This window comes from Vanellus vanellus, assembly GCF_965231255.1.
Source record: "Vanellus vanellus genome assembly, chromosome: 10".
NCBI lineage: Eukaryota > Metazoa > Chordata > Aves > Charadriiformes > Charadriidae > Vanellus > Vanellus vanellus.
In genome coordinates this window covers 8,543,274-8,563,961 of record NC_138915.1, presented here as the reverse complement: position 1 = coordinate 8,563,961, position 20,688 = coordinate 8,543,274, and the positions used below count along the sequence as shown (strand labels likewise).

The following is a 20,688-nucleotide window of genomic DNA, read 5'->3' as shown; positions in this document are numbered from 1 at the left end:
CCATTTCCTCCCATTGTACCAGTGGAAATGCAGATTGTTTGCTTTGCCTAATGTTTGTCTGATTCTGACTGCAGACCAGTAGCAAAAGAAAATGAAACAAAGGAACAAATTCAAACCCTTCTGCAAAGACATATTAAGTACCTACATTTTTGCAGTATCAGTTCAGTCGATCAGATTACCATCCTTACGCGGAACACGAACCACTCAAGGCTGCGGCATACTTGTGTAAGACTGGACTAGAGAGAGATCTTTCGGGATTTTGAAACCTGCTCCCAAAGAGGTCATTCACGTTGCGATTAGCAAGATCAAGCAAAGCACTAAGCACTTTTGAAAACACCATGCTAGTCATAGTATGAAGAAAGGAGTTTTTTTGAAATGGATGGTGTCTGCAGCAGAACGTCTCCTGTGATCTTCTGCAGCTCCATGCTCATTTAGAGGCATCTGGAAAGTACCCATTCCTGCGCCTTGTCCTTGTTCAGCTAAGATGCAGACATGATGCTTCAGATATCCTACTGCTATTTGAAGTTTCTGAACGATGTGAACAATGTGCAAGAAGGAAGAGCAGGAGCATTCCTCCCGGGGCAGGTAAAACCAGGGTGGTCCTTGGTGGGTCACAGTGGGAAATGGAGAGCTGCAGCGTGCAGCTCGGGAAGAGAACTTCACAGGCGGCCACCGCTGCCACGCTCAGGGTTGGCACTGGCTGGGGATGCACAGGGTTACCGAAGGTATAGCTCCTCCTGGTGAAGGACCAGCCTCCCACCGACTTTTCTGTCCCAAGCTGGTTTGTATCTGGAGATACTTCAGGAGGGTCTGAGATGAACACTGAAGCTTTAGCTGTCCTCTGTTCAGAAAGTCATCCAGGTGCTGGACTTCAGAGGTAACTGCAAGGCCCCTGAATGGGAGCTGCTACCAGCAAGGAAAGAAAAGCAACATTTTGGGGCCATACGTGGGTCAAGAGAGCAACCCGGAGAGCAGCACAGTGAATGGGAGGAGAAGTCTGAAAAGCAGGCTGTGCAGCTATCCCCTTTTCCTCACACTCCATAAAACCTGATTTCTTTGGGTCTAAATTTCAGTATTTGCACAAATAACAGTTCCAACAGCCTTGCCATTCATCCTGGGCTTTGGCATTTGTCACGCCTCTTAACGGCTGCCGAAACACGCCGTTGGGTTTCTAGCCTCAGACAGCCCATGACGGTTTGCTACCCCTGCCAGGGGTGCAGAGGCTTTGCGGACACAGGCACCTTTCTTCTTCCGATGGATGTTCTGCCGTGGGGATGCCTGGGCTGGTGGGTACGCAGGCAGCCAGCAGCAGGAGGGACCCCGTCTGCCCAGCGCGGGGCGATGGGGATGCGGGGGGCGGTGGGGGATGCGGGTTTTCAGCATCCCCCTGGCTCTTCTTGCTGCAGGGAGGAGAGCTGCAACAGCCCTGGCATGGAGCCGGTCCCGCTCAGCACCTGGGGAGCCCAGCAGTGATTTATGACAGCAAAGGTCCGCTGCGCCGAAAGTCTATTCATCCAGAAAAATAAACAGTTTAGGAAAAAAGCCTCAGCCTTTTGGAAGGCTCTCGCTCTGCAGACCAGGGGCCGTCGAGAAGCTAAATCTAGGGAGAGGTACAAATCCCTCCACCCCAGTGAGTTCTCGCTGCCTGACTCATGTGCATCCGCTTACAGAAATACAGGGCGCTAGAGAAAATCTGTGCGCAGCACATCTCTGCTGGATGAAGTCACAAGCAGTTAAATGTGTCCCGCCGGCCCCATCCTGCTGAAAGGAAGCCGGGGCTGGACGGCAGGAGGTCAGCTGATGGGTGGCCGGACTTTCGGAGCAGGAATCCCTCAAAGGAAGGTTTTTTGGCTCACCCTCACTATGAAGGTCAAGCTGCACACAGCAATTACAAACCTCATGTTACGAGAGTCATGTTTTAACTTTTTAAGCACTGCAGCCTTCCCAGACAAACGTTAATAAAGAGAGGCTTTATTAGCCTTCTATCCCACATAAATATAACTTCGGGTGCACATCAAGCTCTCGGCAATTATATCACTGAATTTCTGAAAATCCTTCAGCATTCTGGGGAACAATGAGCGTAACATGGTTGAATTTTCTCTTGCATGTAATGCAGAACATGGACAAGGTTCTGCATGGGTTAAAATGCGTTGCTGCGTTTTTTTAAAAAGACTTTAAGGCAGGCAGGGCACACAGCTCGGACGGCAAGATCCAGCCTAGATGATGAGAGCCACTACAACTTTAAAGGTGATTTATTTTTCCATTCCGGTCCTCGCACAGATTGCGGTACCACACGGGTACACATCTCTGCAGATGAGTGTCAGACAGGACACACGGCGCTGCACAGGACAGCCCACCGCTTACAACTGGCGTTACACAGGTTTCTCTTGGAGTCTCTGAGCCTTTCCCTCAGTACCTCATGGCAAATACCCTCCTTACAACTCTCTTCACCCGAGGTGAATCCTGAAGTCAAAAACTCTACTGAGTACCGCTGTCGAGTTCAGACCTGAGGTTTGCCTAAGGAAAGGGCATATTTTTCACACATATACACAGAGCATTTAACTGAGGAAAAAAGAGCATCTCCTCTCAGTGCCTTTTCATTTGGCTCTATTTGTCGCATTCTCTCCAAAACCAAAGAGGGAGTTAATGGACACAATTATTCTGTGAGAAAACACATCAGTCTCCAGATTTCTGAATGAGCTCTGCAAGAGACGAACTACATGGCACTGATCTCACAGCAGCAGTCAATTCCTGTTTCCTTCCAAAATCCTATTGGCCAGATGGTCCACAAAACTCAAGGGAAAATTACTTAAATGTTTGGAAATGCTTTCAGTATTAAGTTGTTCTCCAAAATGAAACCAGACTACCCTTCTAATTATTCTTAAAAGTAAAGTATACCTTGCTTTTCTAATTAAATTAAGAAGGAGCGGTACTTCCAAGTTCACTTTCCTAAAGAAAATATCTGAATTTGAGAAGAGCCTTGTTTTGTTGGTTTGTTTTTTTGTTTTTTTTTTTTTTTTTTTTTCTAAACTGATCTAATCAGCTTCGTACAGCAGAAGCGTGGCTGGCAAAGGTTCTCCTCTCGAGCAAACTATAGGTCAGATGTGCAGGAATAGTTCCTGAACAGCTACAAGCAGTTACTCTTCAGTGCCGTATCTTCCAATTTTCTATATTACTTGCCGGGATCAAAGCCAATCACGGCAGAGAGAGAAATGAACAGGGAACTCTTAAGAGGAAAAAAAAATAAAAATAAAAATACCCCTGCAGAATAATTTCAAGAAAATGGCTAAACGCATTACAGCTGAAGAACCACAGAGCCTTAAGCAATGTAGGCTAGCACAATTACCAGCACGTATGAAGCAAAAGCAGCAGCTAACCATTGGAAGAACTGGTCACAAAAGGGACCAAGAGTTTCCTGCAATTCACCGCTGAACAGCTTTACCAGATTTCGAAACTCTCATCTCTTTGTCTTGCCCTGTTTAAACAGCCCAAGTTCCTTTTGTACAGTGTAAGATGAATCAGTGCACTCTATAGTGAACTATACATTTGGGTAAAACACACGCAGAGCCCCAGCACAGGCTGCGGACCCCCTGCCCTCCTCTGCTGCGCTGCTGGCTACGCTTCCAGCAGTTCCCTCCGGGACTTTCCCCCCAGCAGCTGCCGAGGGTTTCTCCTGGCGCTTGGGTTCTTCCATGCAATTCTGGCTCCGCTGACGTCCACAGGAATTTCTGCTGTTGAATTTATTGGATCTGAATTTGCCCCATAGAAGATCAAATTTCTCAAACAAAACAAACCCCACTTTGCACCAAGTTTTCCACTGAAAAAGTGTGTATATTCAGTGCTTTCTCCGTTGGAGGAGGTGTGTTCACACTGATCCCGTCACAGGTTTGAGGCAGAGTCCGTGACGGAAAAAATAAACCTACGCCATTACTGCAGTGTGTCCACTTGTGTAAAAGTATCCAACAAGCAACTGCTCTACGACTACCCAAAGTTCGCTGCCTGGTGGAAATCAGTCTCTTCATAAAGCTGCAGATGAAGGCCAGATGGAAACAGAGAACACTAGCTATTCTGATGAACTGCAGATACATTTACATTCACGGGCATATAGATTTGACTGAATTCCTCTCATTCACAATTTGTCGGTTGATATGTCGGTTGCGGTTGCCCAACCAGCAACGGCATCTCTGTAAACTTGTACACCACCAAATACAATAGGGCCCAAGGTACGATGGACAAAAGTGCACTTACACATGCACAGATGCGTATACATAAATATTCAAAACTATCAGACCGAAATCCACTGGCCCAGCCCATGAAATCTCCGCTGTCAATGAAGCTGCACCAGAGTCCTTCTTCTGATTCAGTCTCGAACCCACGTCTCATTTTCCGAGCTCTGAACCCTATCTGCTTGCTTTCAGCTCGTAACGGCAATAGCCTGTCTAACCAGTTGCCTCACATCACAAAGTGGCTGTCAAGAAAGAAAAAACAAAACAAAGCAGCAAAACAACCTAAACATTCCACAAGGCATCCAGCTAATGCCAGCATCTTGCTGGAGAAACGTGGAGCAGCACGCACCTGAAGCCTGGTTTACATGTATAATACAAGCTATAAAAACCGGCATCTCTGCTTTAACATCTTCTTCTAATTGTATTCACTTTAAAATTTACTCTAAGAGTTTTACCATCCACAAGATTCAAAATAACTTCCTTTTGCAGCTTCTTTGCATATTCCGTCATCCACATCCAGATGCCAAAATACACCACCAACAGCTCATTGCTCCTTAGGATAAATCTGGTAACACGCGCCAGAGAAAAATTTCACAGGGTCAGCTAAAACTCTACAGCACTGCCGACGCACGTATTTAAATAACAGCAATTTTAATAACTAGGTCTCTATTTACAACAAAAGCATCTTAAAATAATAATAATAATCGAAGAGCTTATGAAGACACCATACCAGAAAACCTACCTCCCAGGTGCTTTGTACTGTCCTCTAGTTTCCGAACCTTTAGGTTCATGGGGGGACATGGTGTTTCATGGAATTGGAAGCTTTCCTCCACTATCAAAGACAGAAGCTGAATTAGGTTTCTTAAGAAAACGGGGCATGTGTGATGGAGCTGCCCTTGCATCCAACCACGTTTTAACCCGTCAGCCCATTTCAACCAAAACTGACAGATAAAAGTCTCAAAGACGATTCAAGTCCTGCGTGCCTTTGTGAAAATCGGAGACAAACTCCCTTCCTCCAGAGCGGAGGGCTCCAGCGGGGGCTCTGTGGTTCCCACTCAAGGCTGGCGGCCGGCGTGGCACCACGCAGCCATCCGCGGCACAGGCTGCCTCTTGCCCAAAGGGCAACCGATAGCCACAGGCGGCAGCTGCTGAAGCCTCAGGGCTGGGGGGCGGCTAAGGAGTCAGCGGGGGCCAGGGCTGTCTGCGCTAGCAGAGATCCTGAAGGACTCAACAAAGGAATTGGGGCTGCTCAGGTCAGAGGTGGAGGACAGCATGAGAAAGGAGAAGTCTGCAAACAACTGCATTTTGTGAGTTTTACTATTTAGTTTTTCCTCCAAACCCAGGAAGTTTAAACTACTTCAGAATTTACTGTGATATTTAAACCCGTCTCTCATCAGTGCTTGTAGGCTATTTCTCTCTAGGCTTAGCATTCACACTGCAAAAGTGTTTTCATGTTTGCACCACTTCGGCTTATAGAAAATATGCATTTTTGATGTCTTTGCACAAGAAAATAACTCTATTCAAGAACAGAAGGGTTACAGAAAACCAAATACTTAACAAGGAGGGGTTCTGAAATTAGGCACGGAGCCAGCTTTAGGGATGGGCTCCCCAGCACCGATTCCCGCTTGCCATTTACTCTGTAACGAGATGAGTGCAAGGTGAACATAAAGCACTACCCTGCCGCTGTTCGCATTTTATACCCACTTTGAACAGGTAAAACAAATGACATCATGTGCAAAGGACTGGAAAAAATGAGGTTCCAAATAATTATTTTTAAAGACCCGGTTTGCACACATGGTTTGACCCAGTTTAATTAGAAATGTTTTGTGTTAAGCGCGGACGTGCTCACTGGCCTGCATCGGTTTTGTTCATTTCCTTTCCATTGATCCAGCCACAGCAAACATCATTTTCCAAAGTGTTCATCTTTTGCATAAGTCCATCTCTGTCCACGCAGTTTCACAGTGGCTTTAACAGAAGATGAGGGAGATGAACACTGAGCTCTTTGGAAATCCCCATTTATTTCGGTTACCAGCTTTTTCTTCTTTTTAAAAGAATCTGGTTTAGGAAAGTCAGCGCTTAATGCTGATTAAAAGGCTGACTGGTGTAAGCTCATGTGGCTCATGATCCAACGAGAACCGGGGTTTTATCGCTAACTGGGACAGCCGATGTTGGCCACAGTCAGGGGTGGGTCTGGCTAGTGGTCTTGCCATCGCAGCAGTCATATGCAAGAACACGTTTCTGTGGCAAGGCAACAACCTTCTACCTGCTAAAGCTTCCTTTTGTTTTTGCCAAGAAAAAAAAAAAAAAAGCCAAGAATAATAACATACAAAACTATTTTCTGCCAAACCTCAAGAGAGCTGCTGTTGTGCTTCATCACCAGCCTCAGGCACACACCCCATTACGAAACGACACCAGCATCCACGCAACCAGTGCAGACCACGCGGGTTGGACACGCTAAACCTCAGAAATGCATCCGCAGAAATGAACGGTGACGCCGAGAGCTAACATGGATGTGGCAAACACAATAAGGGGGAAGGGGGGGATTAAAAAAATTCAGATGCCCTCTGCGCCATCTCATGTATTTCAAACACTGAATAAAGGTTCCTTCGGCCGGCGCTGGTGCACAAATATGGATGTCCTCCTCGGCAGCCAGGACAGGAGCCAGACGTGGCTTATCGCACACCAACTCCTGGAAACACACCTCGAGAACCGCGCAGTCAGCAGCCTGCCCCGGGGCGCGGAAAAATGCAGAAGCAGCAGTTTCCCCATTTCCCCTTCTGATCATGCTCCCACTATTATAAGGAGACTCCTGGGAATGACTATGCCTCGTGCAATCTCTGGGGACTTTTCATATCACGCCATGGCTGTCGACAGCGAACAGCTCAGATAGCAGGGCACCGTATAATGACATTCACGGTAGCTGCTTGGCAATAAAGGAAGCCAGAAAGGAAGGAAAACCCACTGTTGGCATACGCTCCTGTAATCTGAGGGAACAACCCCTCTGGAAGTTCAGGCAGTGTTTACACACAACAGGATTCAACCAGCCAGGCTCCCCATTAATAATCACAGTTTATACAGCACAGAGTTTATACAGCTCCATCCCGAACTCCACTGGCACACACAACCCCTGCCCGGCCCCGGTCCAGCTCCCAGGGGAAGGCTCAGCACTGCCTCCGTCGCAAGGGCAGCAGAGGTGCCTGCAGCCCCATGGCCAAGCCTGTCAGAGTCGGACTAGAAGACCATCTCTGTAATATAATATATTATAATATATTATATATATTATATTATAATATATTAGTCTACTTTAATATTAATAACATCAAAAGGGAGAGGTCTGCCAGAACTCTGCAATGTAAATAATGCAGGATACAGCAAGCACAAAAGCTCAGAAAGCCAAGTTGTCTTTAATCTACTCAGTATGACATTTGAAACCCATCTGCATGACGGATAGGACAAGTGCCATGCAGGCTCCAAGCATCACCCAGGGCTGATAAGGCCATTTTCTTCCATCCCTGGTCAGAGAACTGTAAATTTGGCAGAAGCGAGGCGAAATGACATTACACAACCTAACCAGGAATTCGTTGTGACTATTTGAACAGTCTCATGAATGCACTAGGTGCTTCGCAAACATACGCAGAAACCTGACCACTCGTGCACGTCCCTACGGGCAGACTCCTGTGCCAACATGAACATACTCCAACTCCAACGTGCAAGCCAGGGATACAGGTCAGGCAAAGTCTTCCACCAGGTGGGCACCTAGAAACCAACACAATGCAAAGAAAGGAAGAGAGGAACATAGGAAAGGGTGAATCCTAAATCCTCTCTAACCTTTATTTTCCAGCCTGTGCAATCAGAGACCTGAGTTTCCAGCCTTTGTTTTGCGACTTCCTCCATTCAAAACAGTTCTGACTGAAATCTTTCAAGTGTCCAAAAGAAAGGAAAGTTAGTACATCTCCCTATTCCTTCATCCTTTCTCTATTTTCAGGCATATTTCTGGAGAGCAGGCTACAATACACGTAGCTTCTCCAGATGCAACCTCTTTTTCTGCCAAGGAAACTGTCCCAGTTGGGCATCCAGCAATCTGCTATGCCCTGTGCACGTGCACACCTACTCAACAGCATGTGAGCTGGGAGCTCAATGCACTTGGGAAACGTCAGACCTACTTAGGCTGATCCGCACAGGCACAAAAAGCCCAATGTATCCCGAGTGCACCACATTTACTGGCACGTACCATCTCTGCGATGTCCAAGCTGTCCCGGGCTTCGCAACTGCTGGGTTCACTGGGCACACCCTACGCCTCAAGTGTTAATGTGCCTGCCTGCAAAATTTGGCGATCTTCCACAGGGAGAGATGACAAAACATATTCTAATGTCTCTGGAAACAAATTACCCTTCATCAAAAAGCACAAATACAGGCTGGGCAGAGAATGGAATGAGAGCAGCCCTGAGGAGAAGGACTGGGGTTGTTGGTTGATGAGCTCAACATGAGCTGGCAATGTGCGCTCACAGCCCAGAAGGCCAACCGCGTCCTGGGCTGCATCAAAAGCAGCGTGGCCAGCAGGGCGAGGGGGGGGATTCTGCCCCTCTACTCCATGCTGGTGAGACCCCACCTGGAGTACTGCATCCAGCTCTGGAGCCCTCAGCACAGGAAAGACATGGACCTGTTGGGGTGGGTTCAGAGGAGGGCCACAAAGACGACCAGAGGGCCGGAGCACCTCTCCTATGACAGGCTGAGAGAGTTGGGGTTGTTCAGCCTGGAGAAGAGAAGGCTCCAGGGAGACCTTATTGCGGCCTTCCAGTATCTGAAGGGCACTTAGAAGAGAGATGGAGAGGGACTTTATACAAGGGCATGTGGTGATGGGACGAGGGAGAATGGCTTCAAACTGGAAGAGAGGGGATTTAGATTAGATATGAGGAAGAAATTCTTTACTGTGAGGGTGGTGAGACACCGGCGCAGCTTGCCCAGAGAAGCTGTGGCTGCCCCATCCCTGGAGGTGTTCGAGGCCAGGTTGGATGGGGCTTGGAGCAACCTGGTCTAGTGGGAGGTGTCCCTGCCCATGGCAGGGGGGTTGGAACTAAATGGTCTTTAAGGTACCTTCCAACCTAAACCATTCTATTATGCTTTGAAAAAAGAATCCCACAGGAGGAAGGTTTTGGTGCACCCAAATCATGTACTGGTACTTCCTCTGCAGGAAGATGCACAGACCGGATCAGGTCCCGCTGTCAGTAACCGATAAAAAACTGGAAGACTTCACCACAGCAATTTGATTTTCAGAGCAGCAGGGATACGCTGGTCCACAATACCTAACTCTACCCTCTGATATTAATAAAAGGCAATTGGTTATGTGCTGCTACAATTTGGCTTCTGGAGGCAGAATGTTTGCAAGAAGCCTGTTACGATAAATATTTCATGTTAGACTGGAAAAAGCAAATATTAAAGCAAAAAAATTTTTTCCTGGCTCTTCCCTTTTTCCATATAACAAGACAACATCGTGGACAATCTGTGTAAATAATACATTTGAGAGTCCATTATCTAAGCCATATGCATATTTATTTTATGTTGGTTTTGTTGCATATTTTAGCATAATTGTTCGTAGGTTTAAAGCCAAGAGTAAAACAAGAGTAGACAAATTACTACAGCAGAAATAATCAGTAAATTGGTTGCTCTTTTGTTATTTTTAAATACTAGGAAAAATCCATGCTAAAACGTAGCATAATAAACAAGAAAGATAGAAAATTCCTCAAGTTCAGGAAAATATGTATTTTCAGAAGACCACCACATATTTCTCTTATGCCCTTTTCCTCAAAACGTTTCCACTTTTAACAACAGAGAAGCAAGAAAAAAATGCACCAAAAACGTTGATATCAGCTGTAGCAACTGCACAACTGTAGAGGCAGAAAACGGAATTTAGTCAATTCCAGTATTCAGTAAACCTCAACAAAGTGTCAGTATTTTACCAACTGGTCTCACTTTCAGTTGTAAACACTCACGGAATGGAAAGTCAGAAGAATTCTCATTAACATTGACATTTATTTTGTCAAATATTTCAATTTTGACAAATTATTTCAGTACGATTGTACCTTTTTTTCCCCAAGTATGCAGTACTAAAGACACTCTATGAAATATTAAACATCCTGCTAAATTAAAATGTATGCTCAAACAAAGCAAATGAAATGCAATGTTTTGACGTTTCTGAAACAAAGTTTGAAGATGAAAGCCAACTCGTTTCTTAAAATTTTCCCCACTAACGTTTCTGTTGAACTCAACATGTTTTGATTTGAGTGAAACTGTTTTCAAACAGCATGTTGTTCAGTAAGCGGCTGCGAACCCATTCTCACAAATCACCTCTATAAGTACACTAATTCCTCTTAACCAGAATCCCAAGACGTTTTACAAAAACAAGGACTGCCTTCATTTTAATAGCTGCAGTCATAAGGAGACCCCCCTTTCCAGCGAATTCATGTGTTTTCGAGCAATGCCGAGAGGCAGAGGCAAAAGAAAAGCGAGATCTGCTGAACCGCAGCTGCCCACGTCAACCCCTCTCTGACCTTTATGAAAAAGCCCATTTCTTACATGACGGGGGCTCCAAAAAGCACTACCACAGACACACGCTGGCCATTACAAACTGCCTGATAACATCCCTTGCGCAGGGCGCCAAAAAAGGCCCCAGTTTGCTACAAGGTATGTCTCCTCCATTCTTCACTTCCTAAAATCCCAGAAATGACTAGTTTCATGGGTTTGTGGGGGGAAAAAAAGGGGGATGGGGAAGAAATGACCTTTGAAAAGGTACTTCTAAAGCAAATCTTAAAAACCTGTCAGGAACCCCACAAAGGCAGTAGGCTACAAGGGGAAGCTTATAACACACAAGGGGTTTAAAAAATAAAAAATTAGACTACAAACGGCTGACAAATAGTTCCTTCTCTAATTTTATTCCCAAGATCCGTATTCACAGATCTTTGCAGGCCGGGAAGATTACTGCTGGCCAGCAGCCTGAGAACAGCTGAATACCAGATTATCACGTTTATGGATTTTAGAATTGAAATTGGACATTACAGTTTAAAATTACCTACTGGAAATTTCATGATGACAGGACAAGGGGCTGACCTGCGCCTGTGTCTACTGACTGGGAAAGCTGTTCGACGCCAGCTGACAATGAACACTGGCTTTTAAACTCCATTGCCCCACAAATGCCTCGAAAGGGCAACATCAACAGCTGTCCCACCAGATTTTGCTGCTGTCCACCCAGGCAGCTGCAGTCTGAATCGCTGCGCTACCCCCAGACCCGGCTGTACTTGGCTTTCAAGGCTGCAGGAGGATCACAGCTGAGCCAAACGCTGCTTTTCTCCAGAGCATCGGAGGAGATACCCCCAAGGAAGCCCCCAAGGAACTCAGGGCAGCATTGTCACAGAGCCCTGCGTGAATCCACGTGGTTCTGGGAGACATCACGAGACGTGCCCTCTGGAGGAGCTCTTCCCAGCAGCCAGCACCAAGGCCACGCTGACAGTGGCAGCTCTGTTGGCTGGTTGTCCTAACCACCCCTCTCCCCCGGGCCCCACACCTCACGTAGCTGGGGGTCCGCGCGGTGGCGGCCTCTGTTACTCGTGGGGTAATTCAGAGAGCACAGAAGAGGAGCTGTGGCAATCGTCCACGGCAGCCGACGACGCCAGGGCAGAGCTTTGGGAACATCCCTCGTGTTTCAGCACTTCCCGTGCCCTGTGCTGGAAGTCCCGCTGCCTGACTTGGCGGACTCCTCTGCAACCTCGACCCAGAAATAAATCAGCCTGTGGTTTGCAGGACAGCAAATTACCAGGCTCACGACTTCATCCGAATAACAAACAAAAACAATTCTTTAATGCTATTTACTTCTCTTTGCTCCAGAAAAGCAACAGAACAAAGGGCTTGCTCCTGCCACAAGCTGCTGCAGTCCCATCCCAAGCACTGCCCTGAGCTCCAGTACCGAGCACACGCGAAACCTTTCTTGCACAAGCATGGTAGTGCTTTTAACTGCTCCCAGATGGTCTTCATGGGGCAAAAGTTACGTCTTTGCAGCTACAACTCAGCAGCTGCCAACCCAGTTGCTTCTTAGAGTGTTATTTCGCGACATGCCTGCTCCCACGTAAGTCAGCCCACCGAGAAGGAGCGAATGCAAGGTCACCTCTGGAGGGAAGATCTTTAACCGAGGGCAGAACGAGCTATAGTTGCATTCTGCAGTCCAAGCAAACCAACATCCATCCTACTTAGAGGAGCAAAACCCACCAGAGAGACTGATCAGGTACCAGGGAAGATACAGAAAGGTGAGGAAGTCAGAGACGGGACAGAGTTCCACCAGGCACGAGCTCGTGGTCATGGGGCCAACGCAGCAGACACCGGAGCAGATCGCAGAGCTCAGGCTGCTGAAGGGAAACAGGAGCTGAAGTGAAGAGCTCTGCAACGGTCCCACTGCACGCAATCCCTGGCCTGTGCATGCTGGAAATGCTGCTCTCCGTCCAGCCCACGGAAAATAACGACCCATTACAGACCTCAGCGGGAGAATTTGCCTCTCTCTGGACTGACATTTCTGCTCCTGGATTTTCCAGCAACACCTGCAACAAAGCACTACTGCTACAGGACTGCTGGAGACCCCACTCAACACATAGCTAAAAAAGCCTTCTTCAGAACAAGATTGCAATTTAGATTTCTAAAACATATCCCAGAAGCTATCTTTTGGTCCCCAAGATCTCATCCTGCAGGACCTAACTATTTGGCTCAATATAGTGAACTTGTTGAATATAGCAAAGAGCAAACTATAAAACACTGTTATGGATGATTCCTGTACAAAAACGTGGGTTCCTCAGGCATAAACAAATTCAAACACATTCACATGAAAAAACAACCAAAGACTGAGCGTGAGACTTGAAAGAATATTTACTGCTGGTGAAGACAATGGTGATGTCTCATCTATGCAGACAATGGGAAAGGACAGAAGAGCAGCACACACTCCACACAGTTCTTTAGACCAATTCATCACACTGTCAAGTTTAAAGCACCAAATGCTGGCTAAGTCCATGAAATACACATAACAATAATAATAAATAAAGACAAGCAGGCTACCAGTATTTTTAGGGGACCAACTGATACGTTCCTTTTATTACGCTCTACTAGCTACAGCCCAGAGGTACCAAAGAGGGACTTCAAAAAACATACGTGCATCCTTCGGGTCGTTAAAGCAGACCTGGAAAGTGCCATTCACATAGAGCTCTAAGAATCAGAGACATGGAGATAAGGTGATGTGTGACTGCAAGGCACTAAAATTCTGTGATTCACTCAGAAAAAGGTACAGTTATTAAAGCTGACCTGCAACGGGAGTCATCTCAAACATCTAAAACCAACACGCTCAATTTTCTGCTATTTAAAATTAAGTAATATCCTACCATTCATTCCTTAACTCCAATAGCTCATTACATGCCTGGGAGGTTTTTTGGACTGCAAAAAGACAACTTCTCACAAGTTTTCCCCCAAACCCACTGATTTATTTTGAAGAAGAAACAACATATACAATGAAATACTTCCGAGTAGGTCAGGTATCGTGAAACTCAAGCATGCAAAGCACTGGGCACTCTGATGCGTATCTTCACGTAGGCATGGTTCTGGATGCTGCTGAGCAGTCAGGAGTGTTGACATCAATGTCACTAGTGAGGTCCTTAAAGTGCAGCAAAGTGCTTGAGTGGGGAATTAAGAGTTTGAACTATTTCCTACTGTGCTCATATTATCACCAGTGCATTTTTAGCATGTTCTTTTACCTTCAAAATAGCACGTCCCAGTGCCAACATTTGAAGTGTTATGCAACATGAGCTCAAAACGCCACCAGTTTAGGATGAAAATACATTGTGTTCTCCCATATGGACATTCAGGTCCAAAACATGGAGGAGCTGGAAGTGGCAGGGCTGCCAACAAATTATTTGCAAGGATTTTACTACTCTCTTACGGCTGATATGGCACATCTAATTATTGTACATTGCTCTGCTCAGTCAAAGAGCCTTTATTGTATAGAAACACTCCACAGCTGAGAGGTTTTTTCACATCCTCACTCTTCTATTTTTGATAAACTAGTCCTACACTTAAAAGTCTTAATTGAATTCCTCTGAAATATTCACTAACTAGAACCAGGACTTCACAATTCGCTAATTAATTTCACATGTATGATCCATTATTTTAAATTCCAGTGCTGAATATAGTTTGGCATTGGCATGCAAATAAGTAGGGAAGCCAAGATTAAAAAGAAAACAAAAACAAAAACAAAAAACCACCACCACACCAAGCCAAAAAAAAACCATACCCTATGGAAAAAAAATGCTCCTGGCTCTGACAACTAAATATAGGCAATATACTACCTATTTTATATATCTATTTGAAATAAGTCATTCCCCCTACTTTTTTTTTGTATTCTCCAAGTCAGTCATTCACAATCTAGTAGGCTGGATTGATAGCAGGTATGTTCTGTCCACCGAGATTCCCATGTCCTGTACTCGAATCAAGATTGGAGAAGACCTCTGGGAACATACGGTCCCACCTTCTGTTGAAAGCAGGGCCTTACATTAGGTTACCCAAGACAATGTCAAACAGCTTTGGATGCTTCCAGCAAGGGTGACTCCACCACCACCGTGGCAAACCTATTCCAATGTTGACTTGTTCCCACATTAAAGGATTTTTTTCCTTACATCCAGAGGGAATTTCCCCTGACCAGCCTAAGCCTGGTTCCTCTTGTCCTGTGCATCCCTGTACTTGCATCTTCTATATAAATCGTTGTCGAAGCACTTAAACACCGTGACTAGACTGCCCTCAGCCTTCTCTTCACCAGGTTGATAAAAATCCAACTCCTTCAGCCTTTCCTTCTTCACACGTAAAGTTCTTCAACCCTCTAAATGTTTTTGGCAGCCCTCTGCTGGACCCTCTCCGGTTTCCCAATGTCCCTCTGGAACTGAAGGAGCAAAGACGGGACACAGTATTCCAGGTGTGGCCTAGTAACAGCAGGGGGAAGTAATCTCATCCCCCGATTTGCTTGCTACGCTCTTGCTGACACAGCCCAAGGCACGGTTTGCCCATGTTGCTGCAAGGATGCACTGCCAACGCCACGTGCTTTCCGATGAAGGAGAAAAAGGATCAACACGATGGTGTGGGAAGCTTTAAGGAAAGAATGAAGACACGTATGAGAGTGTATTAGGAGCTGCAGACAACTGAGAAGAGGAAGAAACGTACCTAGTAGCATGCGGACTTCACGGGTGTGTTACTAAAACTCAGAGGCGTAGAGAAGTTAAATACTGAAACACCAAACCATGCCTCTCTACTGTATTAATGGTATTCCACCATATACATTAAGCTTTCAAGGCACCCGTTCATAAGCACCACAGTATTTCAGATCTTATTACAATGGCAGTAGCACATGTTAAGCTCAGACTTATTCCTGAAAGAGAACCCCGTTGCCAGGATTAGCAGACAATTTGTTTGCGCTACTGAACCAGGGATCCACACAATGAGTTGTTGACTTCATCCCGTACACCGCAGCGATATTTCTTTATACACTGCTGCCTACAATAATTTACTAGTTTTTCATGTGGACAAGATAATCAGCTACGCTACTAAAAACCCAAACAAAGAAAATGAATAGACAAACAAGCACTTCTACCAACTGCTAGCGAAACAGAAAGTAGCATTTTGTCATTTCTACAAAGAACAACTGATTTCCATACTTGACTCATCAAAATGTCAGTGCCTTGAAGGCTATGATTGGCTTGAAAACTGTAACCGACCACAAACGATAACAAAATACCCCAAGAGACATGACATTTTTAACATCTCTATTCGCGGTAGTTTGGAGACTCTGAAATTGCATTTCAGCCCTAAGACACGTTCTTCAGAAGGTGGCTACTTCTGATCCACCCCCAGAAGGGATGGGTTTGAAGTTTTCAGCTTATACATGTTCACCTTCTGCATTCCACTGAACCTAACTGAAATGTTTCTTACATTTAACCTCCCAGTAACTGCCTGAGGTGCTACCATCAATTAAGGTTTTCAATACAGTCCACAGACTTTAACACTTCATAACTTAGCACGGTCTTGTGATTCTTTCCGTGCAGTACCAAGTCTCAAAAAAACCATGTTGCTTCCCCCCGCCCCTTCCAACTTGGTCCCAATTACTTCAGCCAGTTACTCAATGAAATGAATTACACAGAACTTAGAAGACTTTCAAATTGTTTAAGATAAACTGAAAAGTTGTATTTGCGCTTCATTACACCCCTGCCACTGTACATCAACAGCAGAGTAGCGCATAACTCACGTCAACAATCAAAGCATGATTCAATGCCAAGAAACAGCTGTATTCAAAAAACAAACAAACAAACAAATCAAAACACTTCTTTACTCAGACCTGCTTCCTTTTTGTATCCAGAGTCTTATGTGACTATGTAGAAATAAAAATATTAGCTGTGCAGAGCCACCACAGGAAGGCAGAGCTGCTTCCACCCTCTGCTAAGCCTCAGCAACAGCACTGCTTCGTCTTCATCAGCTGCATTACCGGGACACCGCTTCTTCCCTTTTGATCACAGTCCCCAATCAGAGCACCTCTCTCAAGTTCCCTGTGCCCTCAGACTCCATTAAAGATACAACCATTTTGCACGCACACCAGCTGCAAATCTGTCGTGGTTTATCATCAGCCTGCAAGGTCATACTCCAAAAGACGACAGCCCCCGGAACTCGCCATAGACACCGACCTCTCATTCCCTCAGCCACTCAAAAGCTCCAACCCCAGGAGAGGGCTAATCCACATCATTAAGGCAAAGGAAATCAAAAGCCCCAGTCCGGTGCCTCTCAACACCAGAAAACAAGCAGATTCACAGATGCTGCTGATGACCACATTTGGCCCATGAAAACTTTTTTGGAAGGATGAGGACTCTTAGAGCACATCTGAATGAATAGGATTCGGAGCAATTCCTCTTTATCTTGACAACTAAAAAATGAAAGCAGCTACAAATTCAGAGTCTCACAGCCTCTTCTGTAGCTCAAGAGCAATTGTCTGATCCAACCGCTTCAAAACTGGCACCCACTGGCACCCACTTCAGCCACCCCATCCCTCCCTTTCCCCATTCACTCATTAGAAAAATGACCCTGCACTGGAAATTGAAAGATGGGAAATGCATTAACCGGCTCCTACTGAAGGCACACCACTCACAGGATATGAAACTAACAGTTAAAGTCTTCACAAAAAAAATATTTCATCCCCCCAAACTTACAGTTTAGTTATTACTAAATGCACAAGCACTGACCAAGATACAACTGTCCTACGCCAAGGGCGATAGGCGATCACTACCCAACCCTTCATAGCAATAGAGCCCAACTGCGGAAGGAAAACAAGGCATCCATATAATTAAACTTCTGTAGGTAATGGGAGCCGGCAAAGAATTATTCAAATCACCGCACCGGCAGGTCTCGACAGCCATACCTACGTACAGCCTCCAGCACGCTAAGAGCAGCCCACATAACCACAGACCTCAGCTTCACAACGCTTGCGAAGGCACCACCCTTAACAGTACACCATGCGACAGTAACATAGCAACTACTAGCAAATGAAAAAAGACGGTATTTATAAATCTCCGAGATCGTTTTCTGCAGTTTTAGCGGGATCCCAGACACCCCTCCATTCAAGCTGCCCCAGGCAGCCTGTGAGAGGGGCTACCACGGCACCACGGCTGCAGCCCGCGGAGGAAGCAAAACCCAAGAACTTGTGGGTGACACCTTCAGCAATCTTGCTCCCTACTAGATGACACCGACAGTTATGTGATGCGAAACATTGCTCTGCCCTGTCTGAAGGTCCCTACTGATCAGCTGCTCTAAAAAAAAACAAACAAAACCCAAACCACCGGCCCTCATACTCAGGAGAGCAACCCCAAAGCCCCACACCGTCTTTGTGGTCCCTGGCCTTGAGAGTTCTGAGGGACATGGACAGCCCTTGCAAAAAGCAGCGCATGGGAAGTTCAGAAACTTCTCTTTCCCACACGCATTCAATGGAGATGGTGCAGAGACTGGGCACAGCCTGACCTTCAGCCCTTCAGAGTTCATGAAACAGAGGCATGAAAGAGTAAACACTCATTACTTCTCCAACCACCAGTAAACGCACTACTTCCAACTGCCTTCAGAGACAACTCTCGGCTACCACCTTCCATGACATTATTCAGAATAGTCTCCTACATAGTATCGTTATTCAGATTTCAGCTCCAGGAAGCCAGCAATTAACTGAAAAACTCATCTGTCATTTCAAGAGATAACGAATCCAGTCTCATGACTTCTGGGTACCATCTGATTTTTTACTATCTAATTCATACTTTCCAAAAGGCTGAAGTTGCCACTACTGGCATATTTACGTCCTACTACTTCCTAAGTTGTCAAACAATCTGCTAGCCTTTAGTCAGTTATTGTATGCAAATCTCAACTTTATAACATTTCTAGACAGCTCTAGCATTATCACGGGTACAATTTATACCCCTTCCATTTCATTTAAAAAAACACTGAACTGGAACTGGTCTGGAATAATTCAGTATGAACAATATTCTCCTTCAATAAATCTGTTAAACATTGTTTTCCAAATCTAACGATGAATCCTCTAAATTTTATTTTCATTTTTATGGACCTGCATATATTAAAACATATAGCCTTATGAATCATCTTCACAGCCGACGAAGCAATTTAGTAATCTTGGACATTATTTAGCCTGAAATAAGCTTTGCTTTGATTATGTGCAAACGACTGCGCGCATCTATTTCTGAATGTATGGAAGATTCTGACACCTCTGGAGAATAAAACCGTGCTCTAATGACAGGAGCACATTACATGGATAACCGAGATTACTTTATAACTTAAATATTTATGATCACAAACCTATATGAGGCAAACTACAAAATGATTCCAGCATTCCCTAATTCACCCCATCGGTCCTAGCATTGGAGAGATCGAAGGCCATATTACACAGCAGTGAAAAAGAAAAGCAAATACCACAGCCTGTCTGTTTACGGTCACTTCAGAAGCAGTTGTTCTATTGCAGCTGCCCTCCTTCAGAGAAAACAGAGATTTGCTCTGGTTGCAAGGCCAGCACGAGGGAGATACCACCTGAGAACATGCAGTCGGTGCTCAGCATCTTCTGCAGAGGTATTTCTAAACACGCTGGAGCTTCGCACTGTGTGAAGACTGTTCACAACGGAGACCAAGCTGCACGCCTGCAGTACGGAGCACCCACTTTGCATCCGTCCACCTCAGCTCTCATCATCTTCTGTCGTCTTCAGCCGCGTGGCTCGCTGTCACCCTCCCGCAAAGAGCGGCTCCATCCATGAGGAAGCCTCAGCAAAAGACCCTACATTCAGTGATGACGCGCATTTATACGAGCAAAGCCTTTGTTGTGGGCGTGCTCGCGCAGAGCCAGGGTTACACACAGCCCATCATCTCTCCATCGCGTGATGCACGTGCACAAAGCTTCCCCTCAGCGCGCGCAGCCTGGCAAGACCCTCTCTCAGTGCCTTGCCCAGATGTCGCAGCTAGTCCAAGCGCAGAAGGAGCCGAGACTCAAATCACCCGTTGTCCAGTGCTGTCAGACCCCGGTCTCCTGCACGCTCAGTGGAGAGCAGCCTTTGGGTACAAACTGTAACTGTCTTTGTCAATATTTCTTATGCATTTTGGCAACTAACATTCTAGTGAACCACATGACAGCTCAAAACATTTTCTTTTGCAGCAGAGAAGAAAATTATGTTGCTCCTGCCTGTTTCTGCCATGATTAAGCAGCTGATTCACTCTCAACATCCTTAAAAGATGACTAGATTGACATCTTTTCCTCTCCCAGTATAAAATAAATCCAGGCATAAAAAGAAAGGCAACTATTTCAGAGGCCATTTGGGAACTTTAGGATCTTTTTACAGGTAGAAAGCTCTGTGATCACACTGACAACAGCACCCCTGAACGTCTCCTGGTTTCTAATCCATCCATGTGAACCCCTGAACCTCTATTTTTAATTCAGTAGTACTGACCTCAGTATCTCAATGACAGTCTCAGAAACAACACAGACTTAATCACAGCTGCAAAAAGTTACATGATAAAGATCCTGCTTCTGACATAAAAATAAATTAAAAAGACGTAGTATGAGAAAGCAGAAACTCCCCAGAACTGCTTCTGTAGAGGATTTTCCAGAATATTTGAAAGAGTATCCGCAGCTTCAGAGGGAAACCAGAATGGGATGGCAGCAGATCTGCCACCAGAGGATGGACACAGAAATCTAACGCGCATTCCGGGCACTGGAATGAGAGAGACGAACAGTCCCGCATTTCTACATCGGGGCCCCCTTCTGCATTCCTCCTGCAATAGGGGATCGATGCAGAAGGAGCCCGCACCGATGAGACGATGTGTCACGCAGGAGCGTGTCGGCAGCGGGACCTGCGGGAGAAGCAAG

At 45.7% G+C, this 20,688-nt stretch overlaps 1 protein-coding gene across 1 annotated transcript in view; it reads right to left on the bottom strand.

Annotated features, from left to right (window-relative positions):
- NRK (Nik related kinase) overlaps positions 1-20,688 on the bottom strand; it is a gene marked incomplete at its 5' end in the record, with an annotated part of 102,929 nt that overhangs the window by 76,730 nt on the left and 5,511 nt on the right. The window lies entirely within an intron of this gene.